Genomic DNA, 20,418 nt, shown 5'->3' with positions numbered 1-20,418 from the left:
AAACCGATCAGGGCGCGATTGGGGACTGCATAATCATTCAGAGGATTCCCGGGTCCTCCATGTGCCCTGTTGTTTGCGTAGAGGAATATTTAGCGCAGAGGGTGGCATCATGGGGGGGGACCTTGTTGAGACACGCTGACGCCACCCCACTGACGAGGTTTCAGTTCCAGCGGGTGCTTGCGATGTCAATTTCGGCCGCAGGCTTGAACCCCGGCGAGTTCGGGACCCATTCCTTTCGGATAGGGGCTGCTACTGAGGCTACAGCCAGGGGTCTGAGTGTTGAAAAAGTAAAACGTTTGGGGCGTTGGTCCTCGAACTGTTACAAAAGGTATGTGCGGTTGCACATGTTGTGAAGCTGTAATGATGTACTCACGCTTCTTGTTTTTGTTTGGTTTTCAGTTGCGCAAGCTTACGAGGCGGGGCGGACTGTGCAGTCGACCCGGCACCTGGGGACCAGCGGTCACACATCACCGGCTGCGAAAAAGGAGGTGTGGGTCGTGGGCCACTCATATGTGAGGCGTGCCGCGGACGTATTCAAAGCAGGTGACATGATTCACATGGCTGGGGAATACGGGTACAGGGTGACCTTCTACGGAAGGGGCGGGCTCTGTATTGACCAGTTTCAATCCTTTTTCGAGGGTTTGTTAGGGCGGACAAGGTCACCGCCGTCTATAATCATAGTCCATCTTGGGGGCAACGATTTGGTGGCCACTGGTAGACGACTTCTTCTTGAGGCAATGCCCTCCACAGTAAGTTGGTTGGCAAGAAGAGTTCCAGGGTGCACAATTGCATGGTCCCATATGATTCCACGGAAAGTGTGGCGGGGGGCTATTTCGGTTTCTGCTCTGAATCACTCAGTAAAGAAGGTAAATAACAAATTGGGTAGATTGTTTCGTTCGAGTACACTGCATTCTGTTCCGCATGGTTGTATCAAGGGGGACAGTATGTATTTGGGGGATGGGGTCCATTTGTCCCGGGTGGGCAATGAGTTACTCATAGGTGACCTCATAGCTTGGCTAAAGAGTTTGAACCATGACCTTTAGGCAGGAGTTGTTGTGGGGGGTCCGGATAGCCGGTCAACTATCCGGCCTGTGGCGGTAAGGTCATGATCGGTGAGCAGTAATTGGAAGATCCCTATCGGGGGGCGTCACCCATTACGGATGGGAGCGCTCGGGGGAGGTGGCCATTGGCCCCTCAACGGGGAGGCGGTCCCTTCTAAGGATGGGCCGCCGGAAGGAAAGGAAAGGCGGTCAAGGCCCCTTCCTGGATAGGAGGGGCTACGAGCCCTCCTGGGGAATTTCCCGGGGCCAGGACATCTGCGACGGCAGATGGGGTAAGTTGTGTGGGGTTTGGGAGGGGGTTTACGCTACCTTTTAGACACCTCACACGAGTCCTCGGACGACCGTTAAATGGCGTCGAGTTCATTGGGGCCCCCGTCAAGTCAAAGGGAAATTGGTAGATGCACTTGAGGTACGCCTCTGTGCGGTCGCCCCCCTCACAAGTGAGGGGGGTATTTCTGGTTTAGGGATCTGACACCGGTTACGACCTTGCCGTTGGCCCTTAACGTTAGGATGTACAATTTCAAGTCAAATGTTTTGTAGGATGTTAGTTCGGCTAGGAGAACCTTTGTATTAGAGATCTGTTAAGGTTAGCCAAACATCGTAATGTGGAAATGAAATTGTACATAATATGAAACTGTTATTTTAATGTTTTAATTTTGTTTCATATTTTAATAAATACGGCCGGGAGGGTCACTCCCTCCCGCCTTCCAAAAGTTCAGAACAGTTTCCAGTTTCCCATCCTTGGGGATTGCGTTGAGAGGGGGTGGCGGGTATCTCAGCCATATGGAAAGGGGCGACCACTCGGTCCCCCCGAACGTATGGTGGAGTACCCCGATCCCCCCGGGAGGCCATCTTGGGCGGGGGGCGAGTCCCGGCTGGTATGCCCGAAGCGGCGTAGCCGGGGCGCCCCTTTTCCCGCCCTGGAGTGGGTTGTCCTAGACGCTGACGCCGCCGGCCACGCCCCCGGGGGGCAGGCGGAGGCGGGTTTACGCCCGCCCGAAGACGGATAAAAGGAGCAACAAGCCAAGAAAGCATCCTCTTGTTCCTGTGCTCTGAAGCTGCACCTCCCCGCTGCACGTGAGCTCGAGACGGAACGAAGAGCCAGTTTTGACCCACCCACCAGCCCCTGAGGACAGCCAGTTGTTTTAAATAAAGTTTTGATGGGGTAACTCTATTTCTTGCAGGTTGTGATGATTATCGTGTTATTTTGAGTATGCAATAAAAAATGGCCATTTACAGTATGTTTTTTTCAAATAAAGTAATTCTGCACTAGTGTTGATCAGTAATCATACGTGAAATAGTTATGGTTGTTTTGTAATTTAGTGATTTTAGTTAAATTGTCGTATTTATTTTGGTCGGGCGGTAAGGTCATGATCGGTGAGCAGTAATTGGAAGAGCCCTATCGGGGGGCGTCACCCATTACGGATGGGAGCGCTCGGGGGAGGTGGCCATTGGCCCCTCAACGGGGAGGCGGTCCCTTCTAAGGATGGGCCGCCGGAAGGAAAGGAAAGGCGGTCAAGGCCCCTTCCTGGATAGGAGGGGCTACGGGCCCTCCTGGGGAATTTCCCGGGGCCAGGACATCTGCGACGGCAGATGGGGTAAGTTGTGTGGGGTTTGGGAGGGGGTTTACGCTACCTTTTAGACACCTCACACGAGTCCTCGGACGACCGTTAAATGGCGTCGAGTTCATTGGGGCCCCCGTCAAGTCAAAGGGAAATTGGTAGATGCACTTGAGGTACGCCTCTGTGCGGTCGCCCCCCTCACAAGTGAGGGGGGTATTTCTGGTTTAGGGATCTGACACCGGTTACGACCTTGCCGTTGGCCCTTAACGTTAGGATGTACAATTTCAAGTCAAATGTTTTGTAGGATGTTAGTTCGGCTAGGAGAACCTTTGTATTAGAGATCTGTTAAGGTTAGGCAAACATCGTAATGTGGAAATGAAATTGTACATAATATGAAACTGTTATTTTAATGTTTTAATTTTGTTTCATATTTTAATAAATACGGCCGGGAGGGTCACTCCCTCCCGCCTTCCAAAAGTTCAGAACAGTTTCCAGTTTCCCTTCCTTGGGGATTGCGTCGAGAGGGGGTGGCGGGTATCTCAGCCATAGTAGTCCTGATACCGGGGCACTTGTAATAAGACCAATAGTGAGTTTTTTGAGTAGGCTGTTTCTAGCATTCACAATCACTATTGTAACAGGCAGATACAGAATCACCCGAACTTTACATTGGTTCTCACTCCAATATTCGAGAAAAGTGGCCAAACATCTTGATGATGCTCAAGACTTTCACATGTTCAGAAACAGGTAGTGATGAAGGTTTGGAGATAGGTTTGCACATCATGCAGCAGCAATGCTGGTTACACATACCCCATGAGCCAGCTTTTGGCAAAACTGCATTCACCTACTGAAAGCCCTTGGTGGCAATGTTACTACAGTCTGCTAGTAAACCAAGGGAACAAGAGAACATAAATCTGATATTATGTCTCTGTATGGCTCACATAGCAATTCCATTTGACCCAACCTGTTGTTTTCCTTTCAATTGATCACCATTTGACCTCATCTATGGGCCTAATTTAGAGTTTGGCGGACGGGTTCTCCATCACAAACACAACAGATATATCATCCACCTTATTATAAGTGCACAAACTTGACAGATATCCCCTCCGCCTTATTACCAGAGCAATATATACCAATGCACTTATAATAAGACAGTTGGGAAATCCATCATGTTTAACATAGTACCCGACCACGAAAATCAACATCAGGGCCTAAAACTTGGCCTTGTTAACACCTGCAGCTATTCCTGTCCGCCTTTGTTTTTACGAGTTTATGGTCCAATTTTTACAGAGAAATAAATGTGATCTTTCTGTATTTCAATCCTTAAAGGGGCAACCCAGTGTGGAGGAAAACAACTGTTCTCTTTGCCCAGTCCTGCATTTTTAACAATCAACAAACAACCACAAACATCAAGCACTCTTGAATGTTTATCTGATGATGTCAGCTTGGGTTTTGGGATCTATTGTGACATCATTCACTTGATGGCCCTTTCATAAGTGAGATGGCATGTACTGTGCTTCGATTACTGCAGAAGTTGAGCATGTAGTATCTAAACCTTTATATTAAAAGCTTGAAGCTATTTTTAAGTAGAAGTGGCTCTTTTTTTTTTATCAAAGTGAGATCCGAAAACTGCCATTTTTTAAAGGTAGGGTCCTTTACTCAACAGCTCAATAACGCGGCCGGGTGCAGGACCAATGTCAGCGGCCCGATAAATCTCGCCTCGGTGCCACTCTAACCATGGGGTCCCACGCTGCAACTCTGGGCAATAGCTTGCTTAGTCTCCACTCCGGCCCCATCACCACCGGGGATGCCTGGCTGCACCTTGGGCATGCCCCGTAAAGGGGCCATCTCACAGGGAAAGCCAGGACGGGTTCCCCAGTGGTACAGCGTTTGGACGCTCCTGGGTAACCACGCGCTCTATAAATCCAACATTTATTCATTCCAAGGGTAGGAAGGAAAATACACTTCCATCAAAAGACCTCTCTCAACAATACACGTTCAGTTAGGGTTAAAACAGAGGACAATAGTAACTACAGGTGCACAAATCAGCATATAATGCTTACTTTTCCCTTCTTTCATTACTTGCCACCATCACGTGCCAGCTCACCAATGGTATTAAACCCAACCATGACAAGTGTATGACTTGTAAGTGGACTTGTGTGCCTGCTGCACTGAACATCGAAGTTTTAGTAGTGGAGACAGAACCTCATCTCTGCCTCATGAGTCCAACAACATTGATGGCCCGATTGAGCCAGCCATCCTTAAATCCTCATCAGGTTGTCTTTAGACTGGTAGAGAGGACAGGATCAGTCCTGTCAGTTGGGAATGGTTTATTATTATGAGTAAAAGATGAGAGCTGTGTTTGTGCTTTGTTTTGGAGGTCAGTTAGCAGCGATCAAAATGACGTCAATTTCACAAAACACAGCACAATGCAGCCCTCTCCATGCCTTTATTTTATTATTATTAATTTTTTTAAAAACATTTTGTTGAATTTTTCATCTGGGCTGTACACAAGGAGGAAGAGGAATAAGAGCCAATTTGAGGACGGTTCCATTAGATTATAAGGACCTTCATGATCATCATAACAGACATCTAGTCGAGGCCACTTGAATTATATGGCAGTTGAGGACGGAATTATGTGGCAGGGTTAATGGAATTATGTGTCAAGGTAAAGCATATTGCAACATATTATGCAATGAAATTAAAATTATGCAGCATATTCTGTGACATTATTGGATGGTTGCTTTGACATTTTAACACACTGATACAAAATTGATTCCAGAGCCATGAAAATATACATTCGGCTAAAAAAAAGAAAGCCATACACATTCAGCAGATCCCATCAAGCTGTTATGTGAGACCAAAAATAATTTCGTTCTGGATATAACCAAAGATAATCAATTGATTGTGAGAAATATTTACTGCATTGCATGTGACTCATTTATTCTAGCTTAAATTCTGAAATTCTCAAGGTGGTCTTCAGGTTCATATTTAACCTTCATTCGAATTATAGGGCCTCTGTATGCACCCCTTTCCATTAAAAACGAGCAGTGCAGAATAATGTTGTACATAATGTACTTCATTTCATATAAAGTATATATTTAGTATGGGCATGCCTCATTGGGAGGGTTTGTTTGGTTGCAAGACAAGGGAACCTAAAAGGAGATTCAATATGTTTATGATTCTTCTCAAGTCTGAGTTTCCTTTTGCGGTTGATGCTGCTTTGAAAATACTGTTGTTTTATAAACATAAATCTGGATGACGTATTACAAAAACCATGATGAGGAAGGAAACTGCTGTTCTACCTTATGTGAATTGCATTCAAAATGTAAGTTTTTTATTTCCAGACAAAAGCTTTTTCCCCAGTCTATCAAATAGAGATGTTTACGTTACCTGGGCATTATTGTCCTGGTTTACAGCAACCAACAGCTGAAGGTGACCTAAAGTGGCATGTCAACAACACTATGGAAGTGTCCAAAGTGGTGTGCTGAATACATCTCGTTTGAAGCATTTTTGATAACCTTTGACCCGAGTTTAAGTTAGGAATGCTTTTGTTACAATCTGCAAATTATTCAGCAGATGGTTCTTTGTGTAGTGATTGTGGCAAACACATATTTATGCAGTAAAACGCTGCAGTGACACAAGCAGGTTTTTACACAGAGTAAAGAAAACCTGAGGGATGAACTTGAAGTGTGTATTTCAATGTCAAAAATCTACTGACATCCAAATACATCAGAAGAGGGCTGTTAATACCACGAGTGGGGGATCAATGCTGCAGATGGGCTATGAATTTCGCCCTAGTACTTATCAACTGACTCTCATTTAATGAGAGAACAATTTGTGCAAGCTATGTGCAGTCACTCAAATTGAAGGGAGCTATGGTAGGCGGAAGCAAAATTTAAATGACCACCTAACAGACCATGCGATGAGGCCTGCTGACCAAAAGCCCCCCATTTGCATCTGTCAGAATTTTATTTTTAAAACAATAGTCTGGTGAGACAACTAAAGCTGTCTCAAAGGCCAGACCTAAAAGCAGGAGAAAAAATTGCAATAGGCTGGGTTCTCATGTGCTGAAGACTACACGATGTTGGTTTCCGCATAAGGGTCATAGGAGCCTGAAGGAATTGTTTGACTACATTCCCAGAAGTGCGCCTGGAAATCTGTACATAGTGCAGTTTGCCAGGTGGACTTCTGGGAATATTTGTGACCTAACAAAATAATTTAAACACTATCAGACGCAGATGTAAATCTCTATTTCTGAGCTTTTACATTTGTTTTGGAATTTGGGCTCATGGTTTCTGACAAAACTTCCCAGGTTAGAGACACAAAGATGTTAAGCTCTATTCACAATGATTTTGCTCTGATACACTCTTGAAGACTTCTAGAAGTAAACGCATACTATACAAATAAGTCACACGTACTCATAACAAAAGTGTTGCACCTGAGTCACCAAGAATTGGCCCTCAGAAGGTGTAACTTACTCTTGTAGTACTTGCCAATTGCTGCTCAATTACAGTAGTAAACCACAAGCACTCTTAAGTTACTCCTGGCTCACGCTCGGAATTCAAGAGTAAGCCAGGAGTACTACAAAAGTAAGTCACAGGAAAATCACAGTGAATCTGGTCTGTTGTGCAACGCACCCTCCATTTCTGCTAGAAACAGCAATATTCTCTCATACTGCTGAGTTTCTCAAAAATGAAGAACAAACATTATACTCACTGAGTGACTGTTCTATATTAACTCAGCTTCTTATTTTTGTTTTAGATGTGTTCTGTGTTACTACCCCTTTCCACCAAACTTTGAGGAAATTCTGGCTATTAATGGTTTATTCTGAAAAACATGTAAATGACTTTATATGAAAGGTCACTGTGTGCACAGTATATGTGGGAGTTCCCTATTGCACGAGCCCAAGTCCAGAATTAAACATTCTAGAGAGTTTCAGTTAGTTACAAGTAAGTTTGTTTAGAGTTCCTGTCTTGAGAGGAGAGCCTTTTTCATGCGGAGATTGTGTCCGGCAAAGCCTTTCAGGCCATAGTCACAGTGAATTTGAGCTCAATTCAGACAGATCACACACACAAATATATGTAATTTTCGACTGCCACGTTTCACAAAATATGCATCTGTGGTTTTCGCCTTTTAAAAAAACAAATACATAGTTATAAATGTCCACAATGTTTTACATTCTTTTGGATTGGAATTTTACATAGTATGGCCTGTTGTCGTTGGGTAAGAAAGGGGGCAATAGCATCAAAACTTGGGGATAGGCAATCATCCAGGAAAAGGAAGGCTCGCAGAACCGTTTTTCTGGATGAAATAGGCCAATTAATGTAAACAGAATTGTTAATGAAAGTTAAATATTGTAAGATGTCACCAGAGCATTTGGTAGGATGCATCGCCATCAAGGTGACTGTATTTGAGGCTGTCAATGGAACTTACATCGGTTATTTGTCACTTCTTTATACAATGATATCAAGCAATAGACTGTTGCACTTGTGAACAGAGGTCTGTGAAATTCAAATTCTGATTGCAAAGTATGCAAAGCAGACAGACTGTCCAACTTAGTGACGCTGGGAATGTTGTTAGAGTTGCACAGATTCGTTGACAGGTAAAAGTATCTGAACATTCAAACTTTTAGAGCGATTTTGACAAGAAGAACGGGTTTTTCTATGGAAAATGTACCCTCAAAACTAGTATTTTTTTGCTTCTTTCCCAAGCAAAGTTTAATTTAATGGAATTTCGCATGTGAGTATATGTGTTTCAGTTCAATTTTATTTTGTTCATGACTTCATAAGAGATCTACAAACGTTTTACAAAATGAAATATGCGATAACAGTCTGCCTTGATATAAGATAAAAGCAAACGGAACGTGAGTCGCTGATGAGAAATGATGGCCCGAAACCAGTCCCATGATACTTGTTTCTGGTCCAGGGAGGACCTGGATTGGCAGTGTGGGCTAGACTGTTCCCATGAGGATCAGGGTCAAGACTGATTAGCATATGATACCAAATATGCATCTCTTATATTATTTGGTATCATATCTAGACTGGGGGAGAGATAGGCCCGTTGGGGGTGCATCATAAATTGGTGTTTTATTTGATCCTGTTGGCCAGGAGAGAGATTTGTAAATTGTGGCGTTAGACGAAACTCCCTACTTGGAATGCTTGGTGGAATTCCGTAGGATATTTTAGAGCTTTAGATCAGAGGGTAAATACATATAGAGAAAGGTCAGATATGGGGATGTTTTGGAATTTGTGGGAGGATCCTTTAACTGGATGAGTAATGTTAAATTAAGGGGCAGGGTAAGTTCCAATGATTAACAACTCTGGTCAGCTCAGGTTATGCATTACGGGTACTCCCTGTAAAGAACATCGGCTGAGAATGGAATAACCAAGTTATATGCACCAGAGGTGGAACAGGTCGAATGGTTGCTATAGCTAAGGAGGTCATATGAGGAATCAAAAAAACAACAAAAAAAAACTTCTTTGCATATGGCTGGGTCCAAACTGGGATGGCGTGCTGAACAAAAGAACAATGGATTAAACCCAGATCTTTGTGACTGAGGTTGAATGTTTGCATTGTTAAGCATTCCATCCATCGGGAAGATGGCGGCCGGACGCTAACACCGGTCGTGAGCTCCGCACCTTTCTCTCGGAGAGACCATGGGAGGAAGCTGCTACGAACGGAGCTGAGTCTCTGCAATGCAATGCTAAGGCTTAATTTTGTAATGTAACTATATACGACTACATCATTGTGCCTAAAGTAAAGATTAAAGGAACTTTGCAAGTATCGGCCAGCCAGCGAGGGAAACAAAGCAAAAAAAAAGATACGGACCTCACAGCATCCCTCCGACTCAGTGAACGAGCAATTCACCCTTACAGCCCACACCTGCGGCGGTTTCCCGACGGCTCCTGGGCGGGTTTGAGTCGTGTTTTGAATCGGCGGATCTTACCGGAGCTTACCGGGAAATGAGATGGTGGTCAGGGAGCAGCCTGGAAACTTGGCGTGGGCTGACACCGATCTAGATGTTGACGTGGCATTCGGTGTGGTAACGGAGGAGGCGGCATATCCTAAGGAGGGAGAGGGAGTGGGAGTGAATCCGGCAAAGCAAGGTTTCTGCGGAACCAGTACCTTGTCCCACTCAGCTGTTAACTGGTGGGAGGCGGCTTCAGAGGCTCACTGGTGCTGTCGGAGGGCTGCGAGCCGCGTTGCTGTCTACTTGCGAGGAAAGGCTGGGAGATCTGCAAGAGGCTACCCTGCTCCACGCTTAGTTGTAGGAAGAGAAGGTATTTGCTCGGAAACAGAAAAAGGAACAGTTTCAGGAGAAATAATAGTACTGCCTGACGTATTACAGAGGGGCTCAAATTTTGAAATAATAAAGGGCTTGAACTGTTTTACCTTAGACAAAATAACAAAAGACCTGCTAATAGCCCAGTTTTCTTTACATACGTTTTCCTATCAGAGAAAAGAAAGTGAAGTGAGTGTCCCCTCAGCAAAAGTGGAGGGGTTAAACTTGAGTTTTGATGAGGCAGTCTTCCCTTTGCCAGCAGCTAGTGTTTGTATTGCGGCACCGGTAGGGGTGGCTCTAACCCAGAAGAAAGGGGTAAGGTCTGGTCTGACTCCCCCGGGGGATGTGGAGAAAAAAGCTTAAGGAGACCCAGAAAAAGGCTATAATTAAAAAAGACTTAGGTTTGGCCCCAATCCCAGGTAATTCTGACGATAAGGGTATGTCTTCTTATTGCCTTAGAAACAGACAATTCCTTAAGGCAAGCCTCCCGTCAGTCACTAAACAACCAGTGGTTCTTAAAATCACCAGGAGAATCACTTGTAAAGCTCTGAAGCCTCAAGTAAATAAATTTAACAATAAAAAAGGACAATTAAGGGATAACAAAGAGGTAGGCATAGAGGGTAAAGCTCCCAAGGTTAAAGTTACCCCGTAACTGAGGTCTCACTTTAAGATCCAAAATAGTAGCTGCGAAAAAAGCAACCACACATCTGTCGCGTCTGAAGGCGAAGTGGGAGTGGAAATAAAAATGGAAAACAGCCTAGATAACGACTTAGTAACTGACCTAGTAAGCTCGGGAGGGGTGACAACTGAACAGGACATTTGTTTCACCAGGAACCAGTCCGGGCTCACTCTCCGAGTCCGGTATCCTCGCCCAGTCCAGAGCTTCCCAGTCCTGGGTATAATAAAGGCACTAGTCCAAAAGCTAATTTGGTCCCTAGCCCAACCTCGAGCCCACTCCAAAGTCCGACACAAAGTCCTGGTAACAACTCTTTTAAAAATCTGCCTAAATCTGCTTCCTGGAACCAGGTTACCGATTTAGAACCTGCACAGGCTACTCCTAGTAACAGCACAGAGATTCTATTGGAAAAAATGATGGAAGAGATGAGAGCAAGATTTGAGATTTCGGAAAGTAACCAAAACAAGTTGCATGAAAAGTTCGAGAGGTTGGATGTTAAGCTTAACGCCCTGGGAGAAAGAGTCACTACAGTGGAAGTAGTGGTGGAGGGACTGAACAAAAAGATGGAAACAACTGAGAAGGAAATTAGGTCCCTGAAAGCCAAGGACAGAAATATTGAGGAGAAGCTGTAGGCTTTAGAAAACCAATCTCGAAGATGCAACCTCAGACTTCTTAATGTTCCGAAAGGCCAAGAGGGCTCAGATGTAAAAAAATTTGTGGTCGCATTGTTGGAAGAACATTTTCCATGGAGTAAATTACTTGGGCTAGGAGACGACATCCAACGGGTACACTGAGACCCCTTTGGCAAAACAAAAGAGAGAAAGAACCAGAGGAAAGTTCGAGTGAATTTTAAGACATATACTCTTAAAGAAAGGTTCCTGAGTGAGGCATTGAAAGGAGGAGATATCAGCAAAGACAATTGGTCGTTTAAAATTCGATCTGACATCGCGAAAGTTACCCAGGACAGGCAGTGGGAACTAGGACAGTTGATGCCAGAACTAAAATCATTAGGCGCAACCGTCCAGATGAAATTTCCTGCCTCTCTTAGAATAATTTGGAGGAATAAAATGCATAATATCAAAGACCCTAAGGAAGTGGAAGCACTCATGGAGCTTATGCGTGACCAGATAAAGATTCAGTCTGTAACACAAATTTAAATGCAGAGCAGATAGTTATCTCCGTAATCTAAAGAGTAGTAGCGTACTTCAAGAAATATGCACTTAGGTAAGGAGCTCAAAAGGAGCTAGAAATAGAGCCCAAAGGAGGAAAGGGAGGCTTCCCCAGGGAGGGTGGGTGTGTCTCCCCACTTTTGTTGTTTCCTTTTTTTCACTATTACTTAAGTTTTAATATTCACATTCTAAAAAAAAAGAAAGGGAGGGGGGAACAAAAAGAGGTGGAAACACACGGGGGTGGAGAGTATGATAGGGTAAAAATAAAAACAAAAAAATGTCCTCGTAAAAACTTTAGAAAAAAAAGGAGAAATCCGGGGGGTGGCGATACAGAAAAAAGAAATGATTCAGAAGGTGAAAGAAGTAAATATAACCTCCTGGAACGTAAATGGGCTATGTACGAAAAGTAGACGGAGAAAGATCTTCGAATACTTAAAATCAATAGATAGTGAGATAATAATACTACAGGAAACACACCTTTTGAAGAAAGAGTGGGAGGAGATTACGAAAAACTTGAGGTGGGTGGACTCATATGTATGTACTAATCAAGATTGTGTCAAAAAAGGAGGTTGCTATTTTATTTAAGAATTCCTTGAAAGTTAGGTTAAAATCCGTAGAAACAGACCCTAAAGGAAGGTGGGCGATAGCTAACATCAAAGTGCTCAGTCAATCTCTGTTGGTGGTGGGCTTCTACGGCCCGAACCTAGATGACCCTTCTCCTCTGCAGACTTTGTTTAATCATTTAATCTCTGTACCAGGCTCGCTTATTATGGGAGGGGATTTTAATATCATCCCAGACCCGAAAGCTGACCGGTATCCAAGGGGGGAACAAGGAAACCTGCCAAAAATGAGAGAATGGCTGAAAATGTATAAAAGGGATCTAAATCTAATTGACATTTGGAAAGAAAAGGGAGATAAGATAGAGAACTTCACGTTCAAGAACAAAAAGTTAGGGATACAATCTAGAATAGATATTTTTCTAATAGGCCAAGGCCTGTTGGAAAAGACTCAACAAGTGGTCCATCTACCAGCACATCTCTCAGATCACTCTGCGGTCCAATTGACACTATCACTAAAAGAAGTAATGAAACCCCCAAGGTGGACATTGGATCGCACGACTCTCCTAAATCCTGATATTGTTACTAGACTTAGGCAAGAAACTAAAAGTTTTTTTGAGATAAATAACGAGAGCGCCCCATCTCATATAGTTTGGGACTCATATAAAGCAGTGATTAGAGGAGCGATTTTGGGTCTTGCCTCTCATAAATCAAAAGAGCTTAAAAAAGAGATCCAAAAGATAGAAGATAAGGTCATCGTAATAGACCAACAGATTTTAACAGACTCTGGGGGGCCGGAACTAGAATTAGAAAGAACTAAGCAAAGAGACAAACTTTCTGAGATCCTGGAAGATAGAATCAGAGAAAGATGGGACTGCAGTAAGTTGGCCCATTATGAATACGGGGAAGGCTGCGGAAAACTACTGGCGTGGAAGACAAGAACAGAAAGGTCCAGAAATAAAATCGCCTACATAGACCCTAGTAATCCAGCGCATAATGGAGCAGAAGAAGAAATAATAAGGCAAGAATTCACAGCTTTCTTCTGGGAACTCTACTCTGAGGATTGTAACCCAACAGTGGAAGAGATAAATACATTTCTAGATACACAAAATCTTCCTAATTTATCACAAGAGATGAAAGATGAGTTAAACACTGAAATCACTACGGAAGAAGTAAAGGGAATCATAAGAAATCTAAAAAGAGGCAAGGCCGCAGGTCCAGATGCCCTTCCAAACGAGCTATATATCAAATTAAAGGACACCTTAGTGACACCTCTTACTTCCCTCCTTAATAAAATCTTTCTTGAAAATTGCAGCCTCCCAGAGTCTTGGAACGATGCAACTATCACAGTCCTCCTAAAACCAGGTAAAAATCCCAAGAAATGTGAGTCTTATCGCCCTATATCTATTTTAAATTGTGACTACAAAATCTTCACCCAAGTAATGGCGAAGAGACTTGGACGAGTAGTGGGCACCCTGATTAACTCTAATAAAAAAGGGTTTGTGGCGGGAAGAAACTTACAAGAACTAACTCATGAGCTTATTGGAGCAGTGGACATAGCTACGAGTGAGAAACTACCTCTGTCTATAATTACTGTTGACGCTGCAAAAGCGTTCCACAGAGTCAATTGGATCTATCTAAGTGAGGTGTTAAAAAAGTTTGATGTAGGAATTAATATCTTAAAGATGGTAGAACATATTTATAATTTACCTAAGGCCAGAATATCAATAAATGGGGAGCTGACTGACCAAATCTCGATTAAGAGGGGAACACGCCAGGGGTGTCCCTTATCCCCATTACTATTCAACCTGTACATTGAGCCTGCAGCGGAATGTCTTAGGAACCATCCCGATATTGCCCCCTTTTCATATCAACATTGGCATAAAAAAGTGTCTCTTTATGCCGATGACCTCATGATTTTCACCTCTGATCTTAAGGAGGCCCTCAAACCTACTGAGGAAACATTAACAAAGTTTGGGAAAATCTCGGGCTACTTAATAAACAAGTCTAAGACAGAAACCATGACTTGGAACGAGAACTATCAAAGTCCTTATAATAAGGAGAAAATCAGATACTTGGGTATCGACTTGATCAAAGATCTAGATAAGGTAGCACAGGCTAATCTCCAGAAGATACAGGTGGAAGTTAAGAGATTATTGAATGTATGAAAAGGCCTACCCTTGACGATTCTGGGGAAATCGAACATCCTAAAAATGTCAATCTTGCCTAAGTTTACTTTTATTTTTGGTGCAATTCCGTTAGAATTCAATAGGAAGCACATAAAGAAAATCCAGGGAGAGTTACCAAGCTTTATATGGTCATCTAAAAAACCCAAAATCGCTTGGACTAAAATAAGGAGAAGGAAAAACCAGGGAGGGCTAGCTACCCCAGATATCCTGGAATATTGCAGAGCATTTCAATTTAAAAATATAAGAATTATGCTAGGCCCTTATGAAGACTACCCATTATATTTACAGAAGTTAACATAGAACACCAGCCACTTCCTTTTTAAATGCGGTCACCCGAAATTCTTCAAAAAAATTAAACTGAAGACTCTGAGGGCGGCCGCTAAATCTTGGTACTGTATTAGATCTACAGTGAATATCCCACTCCACAGTGATAAAGCCCCAATATGGAACTCACCTTCTACACCTGAGTGCCTTAAGGACTCCCTTTCAACTCCCCTAAAAACAGCAGGAATAACAACATGGGGACAACTGTTATATCAGAACAAAATCCTGGAGTGGGAGATTCCGAATAAAACCATGAATTGCTCATTATCCAAATTCAAGTATTACCAACTCTCGAGCTGGACAAAGTCCGTGAAGGAAACCAAGACTGGCAATATACTCCTGGAAAAGAAAATGTTGGAAAAACCCTTCATAAAGGAAATATCATTCTGGTACTGGGCTCTCATAGTTGCAGGGGAGGAGGAATTTCGGATACCGGAGAGAATTTGGGGGAAAGATCTGCCAACGCTGGATACGACCTACCTATGGCAAGTATCAATGAGCAAATTCTGGTCAATAGTAACATCTGCGGCATTAAAAAGAAACCATTTATATACCACTCACAGAGCCTATTGGACGCCGGAAAAATTATCCAAATTCAGCGGATCTACGGTGAAGTCCTGTCCAAAATGTGGTTTAACGAAGGCCAATGACCTGCATATGTTCTGGCAGTGCCCCCATCTCGACGGTTTCTGGAAGGAAGTGGGTAAGACTATTGAAGAGGTACTGGGAAAGCAGCTAACTGTGAGTATTGACTTAGTATTATTTGGGGTATTTGGCTCTCCCTCAGTAGTCAAGCTAAAAAAACATGAAGAAAATCTGGTGTTTATTTTGATTTTCTTGGCTAGGAGAGAGATTTGTTTAAAGTGGATCACCCCAATTCCACCGACTAGGGGTGAGTGGCTTACGACAATTCTAAAAATTTATAGTTTAGACAAAAAGAAGAAACCCTTTTCTAAAAAATATAGATTTTGGGAGTTATGGGAGAATCATCATTCTGGTGGCTAAAGATCTAATGGAAATGGGGTTGTCCTCTCTAGTTTGGTTATATATGTATTTTTTTTTTCTTTTTCATTAAGTCCTTTGATTAGTGCAAGCAACAATCCAACTGGTTGAAGGCCAAATAGAGTAGCCAAAATGGCTAGCTCAACCAACCCCGGAGAGTAACCTTCAAAATAGTAATTGGAAGTAAGGGGCCCCAAAATTTCCCAGAAGGAAAAATTCCGGAATCCACCAGGAAGGTGGGATGGGAAGGGAATAAAGGGAAAGTGGGACCCTGATATCTCCTTACTTAAACGTTGCACAATGAGGACTATAAAAAAAAAAAGCATTCCATCCATCATTTGTTCCTTTTGCTTTTGTTTCCCTAAGTGTGAAGTGTATGTCCAAATGTGGGTCCCGTGCTCACTGCGTCACTGGATTCATGCTAGCCTGACTGATGAGGGAGCGATGCCCCAAAACGGGTCTCAGAATGCTTGGGCCTGGTCCAGGAAGGACCTGGCTTGGCAGTTCGGGCTGGACTGTTCCCTTAAAGAACAGGGTCAAGAGTGATTTGCATATGGCTGGGTGAAAACTGGGGTGGCGTGGAGAGCAAAAGAACAATGAATTAATCTTAGATCTTTGTGACTGGGGTGAATGTTTGCATTGTACAGGATTCTGTTTATCATTTGTTCCTTTTGTTTTTTATATGAGATAAAGTATCTTTTGCAGTAACTATATTATTCTTTTTAAACATCAGATGCAATAGTTTACAGAGAGCATTATACAAGCCTGAAAATACAAGCAGAGCATGGGTTAGGTTGTGTACCCCATCACTGCATGATGAACTTAATGTCCAACATTCAGTCCTTGTCACTTCCTGTGAAAGAGTTGAGCCCTCAGTCCTCAGCTTAATGAAAACATCTGAATATATTGAACATTCAACCTCATAATATAGTCTTGAGGTTTTTTTGAGACATGCTGTTTGAGATACTATTTTATAGGCGGAAAGCTTCATACAATGCACGGCATTTGCTAAAAACCTTCCTTCTCTAATTAAGATCTAATTTTTTTTAAAGGAATTTCATATGGAATGCTGTACTCCATCATAAAATATAATTGAAAAATAAATCAAATTGTCAATTTACAAGAAATTTGAAGGAAGTGCAGGGGATCTATAACAATTCTGCCTTTAATAATGCTGGCAGTTTGATACATGGGGAATGGTGAAAAATAATTGTATGTTTAACTCCTTTTCCATGAAATGGTAATGATTTTATATGAAGTAGAAAAAATATTAACATAGGCTCCAGAGATTATCTGGTGTAAATATCCTACAGTGCCCAATCTTTGCCAAGGTTAGCATATGGTCCTGGTTTCCATAAGGCTCCAATATGAACACTTTGAAGTTTCCGATAATGCCTAGTGCACTTTACAGTGTTAGTGCTACAAGTAGCACAATTTGCAATTTTTTATTTGCAATTATACCTCATCTCGCTGTAATCATGCCCTTTGTAATTATCTACTATTCCTCAGAAAATATACACAATGCCAATAGCCATAAAAAGGTACTAGTTATTTATGTACTCATTTGTTCTTACCACATTTTCCAGAAGTTGACACATTTTCTAAAGTGCATACTGTCCGGCCCAGTTGGCAAGATATTGTCTTAATGTGTCACAAACCCACACTGTCCTTTGTGCTCTATGTTAGAATATCAATAAGAAAATTAACTTGGAACACATATTTTGGCTTAAATAGTATTTGCAAAAATCGCTCCATGGTGTTCAGAGTTTCTATTATTAACTTCAAAGGACAGATTATTTTTGGCAGGTGATATTTAGATCGCCATATTCTGGTTCCATATTTTTGCTTTCAGTTTCAATAATGACTATTCCCCAATTTAGCATGTTTTAATGTTTTCTCAGTGATCAGTGATGTCATTTGAGATGTCATCAGTGATGTCATCAGTGATGTCACTGACCATGACATGAATTATGTAATATGTGACGTCATGAGCAGTGCATTGCGGGGGCGCTAGTTATGGTTAGCTGAACTAACTATAACAGTGGAATTTCTATGGTTTTGTACGATGGAAAAGTTACGCTAACTATAGCGTCCCTGAAACCTATGGTTTTTTCAGTGAATGTCAAAGGCTTTTAAAATGCTAATTTCTAACTATAACGTCTGTAAAACCTATGGTTTTTTCAGTGAATTTCAAAGGTTATTTAAATGCTAATTTCTAACTATAACGTCTGTAAAACCTATGGTTTTTTCAGTGAATTTAAAAGGTTTTATAAATGCTAATTTCTAACTACAATGTCCCTGAACCACATAGTTTTTAAGTACATTTTAAAAAGATGTGCATACTTTCTGTGGTGAAAAACTAACTATAACAGTAATCTGTTATAAGTTATAACTTAACAATGTTTAAAACTTAATTAGCAGTAATTAACATAGAAGTGTGGAAAAAGTGTGATGCAGCTGCTATGATACCTGACTTCGAACAACAACATTAACAGTTCGATTCCCGGCTCCAGCGGCATGTTAGCCAACCACAATGTCACTGTGGGCAACACCTGGCTTAATCTTCCTAACGCCCCTGAGCGCTGGCACAGCTTTCCGGGGGCAGCTGTATGCTTTACAAATGCTGGCATTTTTTAAATTTAAAACCATAGTGATGAGAAATATTAGCACGTATTTTTTGTTTCTTCTATTTTGAACAATATTTCTTTTATGTCTTCTATTTAGAATTATGGCAATTAATAGATGTTTTTAGTCATCAGAATGCAAATGACACGGTTTGCCAGGTAACAGTTTTTAAGCTGCTCAACGTATGTACATATTAAGAACCTTATACGTGTTAGGATCGAAATCAAAACCTTTACCGCTTCACATTTTGTAACTTTTGCCAACACCTGCACAAGTTAAACAGTTAAAATGTGAGCACATGTGAACTGTAAAACGTGACATCTAAATGGGCGGAGCTGCATATTCCTTCCATAGACTACTTAATAACCAAAAAGTATATAAACCACACCTGTTGTTCGATTAGTTTTGTTTTTGCGAGTTATTTACCCTTGTCCATTTTGTGATGCAGGTTCCCTTTTCTAGCATCGGATTCATGTTTTGTGGCAACAAAGTTGTTTGATTATGGCATAGTATATATTTATAATACGCAGCTATTTGTGAATATTTAAACATTTGTATTTTGAAAAAAGTGTTATTGGTTGTTTTTGCCTTTTTTCTGTAACGTCAGCAGCTTGTTTTCAGAAACAGACAGAATCCAGCAAACATTGCTCCTTTTCTGGCTCCTTTGAGCTCATATACTGTGACTTTGTATACTATAATATTGACACTGGATTTGACTTCAGAGGTGTTGGTGACCCGTCAGAGAGAAGACTAAAGATTTTTCACGTAACTTCACCTGCTTCTAGTTGTTACTGTGTTTTCCCCTTGAGATCATATACTTTCAAATGTATGTCATAATGATAGCAGTGAGGGTGAGGTGATCTCAGAGGAGTTCATGACCCGTCGGTGCGAAGATGAAAGATTTCGAAGTCCCAGAAAAGAAGCTCTGAACATATTCACCCTTGGAAAGTATCTCATTATTGATCTTGTTTTGTATTCATAACTTTATTTTCCTTTTTGTGTACCATCAATGACACTCTCTATATTGTAATAGAGTGTTATGTTGTCATACAACAGGAATTGGAGCTTTGTCGGCGCCAGGACTAAACCATCTGAAACACAGCTTACTGACCGTTATAACTTACTTGATCAGATATTTTTACAGTGAGAATATTTTTCGAAATTGCAATCTAAAAAAAGATACTTTGCATAGATACTTTCTTAGTGAACACCTTTGATAAACCCTATATTTCTGAATGATATTTAGTAATTTCTATTTTTCTCAGTTGCAGTTCCAATTCACCTTTTCACTATAGAATATATATGACCAGTAGTGTATATTATTATACTACTATCTTAGATATTCTTAAAAGAGTACATGATTTGTTAGCGGTGCAGTGAGCGACCTCTAAGCACTACGACAGAACGTTCCCGAATTCTACAGAATAGAAATTGTAAAAAAGGATAAAGTGTACATTTCTATGTAATATAAAGTCATTTGAGTTTAACAGTTTTTTACTTGTTATTGTTCTTCTGACCTATCAATCAATCAATCAAAGACATTTATAGAGCGCACTACTTACCCGTAGGGTCTCAAGGCGCTTGGGGGGGGGGTGCCGTTACTGCTCGAACAGCCAGGTCTTGAGCTTCTTCCTGAAGGAGAGGTGGTCTTGGGTCAAGCGCAGGTCGGCCGGGAGGGAGTTCCAGGTCTTGGCGGCCAGGTAGGAGAAGGACCTTCCTCCTGTTGTCGCTCTTCGGATGCGGGGGACGGCGGCGAGGGCGTGGCTGGCTGATCGGAGGTGGCGTTTGGGAGCGTAGAAGTTGATTCGGTTGTTGAGGTAGCTCGGGCCTTGATCGTGTAGGGCTTTGTGTGCGTGGGTGAGGAGACGGAAGGTGATTCTTTTGTTGACGGGGAGCCAATGCAGGTCTCTCAGGTGTCCGGAGATGTGGCTGTTTCGTGTTTCTTGTAGCATTTCTTTTCTACTTTATCTA

The sequence above is a fragment of the Lissotriton vulgaris genome, chromosome 11 (assembly GCF_964263255.1).
Source record: "Lissotriton vulgaris chromosome 11, aLisVul1.2, whole genome shotgun sequence".
Classification (NCBI taxonomy): Eukaryota; Metazoa; Chordata; class Amphibia; order Caudata; family Salamandridae; genus Lissotriton; species Lissotriton vulgaris.
Note: the sequence above shows the minus strand (reverse complement) of the source record.